We start from the raw sequence: 3,710 nt of genomic DNA, 5'->3' as shown, positions 1-3,710 counted from the left end.
GCTGACGTAACGTGCGCCCCAGGTCCCGCCTTTTCCGCTTCCGCCGCCTGGCCCTTGGACAGGGACCCCTGGCTCTTGCAGCCGCTGTCTCCCCCTGGCGACTGACTGTGGGTTTGCAACGAGCACCGCCCCCCTTCTCTGGAGGACTCAAGAGGACGGGAGTCGAGGGGTGGGGCCAGGATGGGGGTGGGGCTCCGTGCGCGGGACTGGGATCGCGAAAATCACCTCGGGTCTAGAGGGGTTACCTGAAAGGGGCGTGAAATGCATTTTCTGCAAGATATTGTCTCCTTTTATTCTGATTTCCAACACCAAGAACCAAAATACAACCAAACCGGGACTTCCCTGGTGGCACAGTGATTAAGAAGCTGCGCTCCCAATGCAGGGGACCTAGGTTCCATCCCTGGTCAGGGAACTAGATGCCACGTGCGTGCGGCAACTAAGAGTTTGCATGCCACAACTAAGGAGCCCGCAAGCCACAACAAAGACCCAGCGCAATTAAATAAATAAATAAATACTTTTTTTAAAATACAAACAAACCGAGGGGAAAGCATAGAGGATATCGTAAAATTACAGTAAACATTTCAATGAGGCGTAATGAAAATTGTAGGGGGTGCTAAAATGGATCAGGCTGTCCCAAACACTATGTCTTTGGTTTCAACTAGATTTAGTAAACCAGTGTGATACTCGTTTTCCATGTGCCAATTAGACGGCTGGTTAATTTTTAAATGGGGAGACATTTTTATTACTTAAAACATTATACTGGCTTTGTAGACTCAGTCTTTCAAAATATGGCCCTGGGTGGGTATCAGAAACCGTATTTTTTTTAGAAGAGGGAATCTTGGTATTGAAAAGTTTGGGAGTTACCCAAAGAAGAATCAATAAGATATGGACCCTCCTTAAACCTTTGCCTAAGCAACTTAGCATTTCTAAGAGAACCGTCAGACAACCGAGCTTGAAAGCGACGTTGCTGGTGTAATTACTAAACCTAAAATATTAACTACATGGCTCAGTTTTTTTTAAGTTCTGGAAGATGATTTAAAAAACCAAAGCTGGAGTTCCTGCTAGACCTGTTTACTTCAACACTGGCATTAGCACCTTGATCCTCCGTGTGATTTATTAAAGAGGAATATATGCTTAGCAAGAGTTCCACCCTTGACCCTTGTGCCTTTTCTTTCCACTGGTCTCAGAATTTAGGCTAAGGTTGGCTTGATTCTTGATCCCCTCAGCTCTAAGACATGAGGGAAGTGGATGTAAAACAAAGATGGAATTTCTTTGTAATAGGAAAGTCTTTAGGGGCCTGTGTTAACAGTAAGAGCAGGAATGCCACTAGAAAGTAAGGTCCATATGGGCAGGGGATTTTTGTTTGTTTTGTCTACTTCGATACCCGGGCACTTAGAACAACGTCTAAAATATAATAAGCACTCAATTAGTAAAATCATGACAGAATAAGAAAATGTACTAAATGTTCTTTAGGTCCAAAGGAGTCAGCAAGCTCTGAGAGATTGTAATCTTTCCTTTCAAGGCAAATTTGATGGATAACTACATCAAATCAACCCAACTATAAACACTTTCCTCCCTTATTTTCAAATTTAGCTTCTATGCTTATCTTGCTCTAGGAATTATCATAATGGTAATGGCAAAGCCTTCTTGTGTCTCTTCTGTATCTCATAATAATAGCTATCACTTATTTAGGACTTACTATGTGCCCAGCTCCTATGTGCACTGTTCTAAGTTTCTCATATATTAACTCTTCTACTCCTATCACAAACATTTAAAAATATCAACACAAGAAGGAGCTCTTGAAGAGGTAAAAAGCACCTAATAGAGAAAGACCAATACAGCAGAAGAAACTGTGTTTGCATAATGGCCACTAGGTCTCAGAATCCTTAGCTGAGCACACCTTCTAAGTAAGTAACCCAAGGGCCTGAGAAAAAGTGCTCTTGAGTCTGGAGTTCTAAGGTGTACCTCAGAAAGCTTGACATATCTTTAGTCTTTTATTCGACCTTTAAAATTCACCATAGATGTCAGATTAGTAAGCAGGTACAGACTGGTAGGGGGCACAAGGGAGCCTTCTGGGTTCTGGAAATTTCTATATCTGATCTAAGTGGCCATTATATGAATGTATACGTATATAAAAATCCATCCATTGAGGTATACACTTAAGATTCATGCACTTGGGGCTTCCCTGGTGGCGCAGCAGTTAAGAATCCGCCTGCCAATGCAGGGGATACGTGTTTGAGCCCTGGTCCGGGAAGATCCCACATGCTGCGGAGCAACTAAGCCTGTGCGTCACAACTACTGAGTCTGAGCTCTAGAGCCTGCGAGACACAACTACTGAAGCCCACGTGCCACAGCTACTGAAGCCCACGCACCTAGAGCCCGTGCTCCACATCAAGAGAAGCCACCGCAATGAGAAGCCCGCGCACCGCAACAAAGAGTAGCCCCCGCTTGCCGCAACTAAAAGAAAGCCCGTGCGCAGCAACAAGGACCCAACGCAGCCAAAAATAAAATTAATTAATTATTTTTTTAAGTTATAAAAATTATTTTTAAAAGATTCGTGCATTTTATGAAAATTATACTTTAAAAGAAAAAAGTAATGACCAGCTCTCTCTTTGAGGATATTGTTCTCTTCAAGAGCTTCAACTATTATTTTTAGGAGTGTGGCAGGGTCAAAATACTGAAACACGAAAGACCAAAGCCTTCTCCCTCTCTGAAAGAGTTCATCTGAATTTTGCATTCTAGCCCACAATAGATTACTATTTGTTCGAATACAAATTATTGTGGGTTTTTCCCCAGCTTGTCAAGTAAGATTAATCCCAGAAAGATGTACCCTGCTCACCCCACGTTAGAGAAACACTTGACCCCATTGCAATGCTCACGAGACAGTTTGGAAAATAGTTAAGAGGGGTCTCAGTTAGGGTCCCAAGACAATCTTTTAAGGAGTCTGGCAGATGAACGGTAACCAGATGTTTGCAAATCAAGTTAAAATTTCTATTATGGCCTTCAAATTATTTAAATGTTAATTTCAAAGTAAACTTGAACTCTTCCCTAGAGTATTCATTGTCACGTCTGAAGATTAAGTTCACCAACAGCTCAGTGGTTAAAAACAGCAGGAAAGGGAATTCCTTGGCAGTCCAGTGGTTAGGACTCGGCACTTTCACTGCTGGGGCCTGGGTTCAACCCCTGGTTGGGAAACTAAGATCCTAGAAGCCGCATGATGCAGCCAAAAAAAAAGCAACAACAGCAGAAAAAGAAACGTTCCTCTCTTTTTTTCATTATTATTATTGTTATTATTATTAGGTAAAGAGAAGTACGTAATTTCAGTGATAATGAGAGGAGAGACACCTGGAATCCCATCCCCCTACCTTGTTCAAAGTCCCCTGTCTGCTTCTCCACACAGAGAACCCTGGTAGACTTCAAAGTCAGAGCAGAAGTGATAGACAAGAGTCTGGTCTTTGATGCCTAAGAACATCGTATCCCTCAGTTTGATGTGAATGCAAAGCATCTGTACCTTTCAAACCTTTCATGTTACCTCACGTTGCTAACAACAAAGCTGGAAAGTTTGAGGTGACACACATTACACACATTAAAATATTTGCAACCAGGAACTTTTCATTTCTTTTTCTATCATATATAGCTTCTTTTACTTTGTGAACCACACTGGATAGTAAATTACTTCTGGCACGCAGCCTTGTCAGCTTGCCAAATTT

This window comes from Delphinus delphis, chromosome 19 (assembly GCF_949987515.2).
Source record: "Delphinus delphis chromosome 19, mDelDel1.2, whole genome shotgun sequence".
Taxonomy (NCBI): domain Eukaryota; kingdom Metazoa; phylum Chordata; class Mammalia; order Artiodactyla; family Delphinidae; genus Delphinus; species Delphinus delphis.
This window is presented reverse-complemented; position numbering follows the sequence as displayed.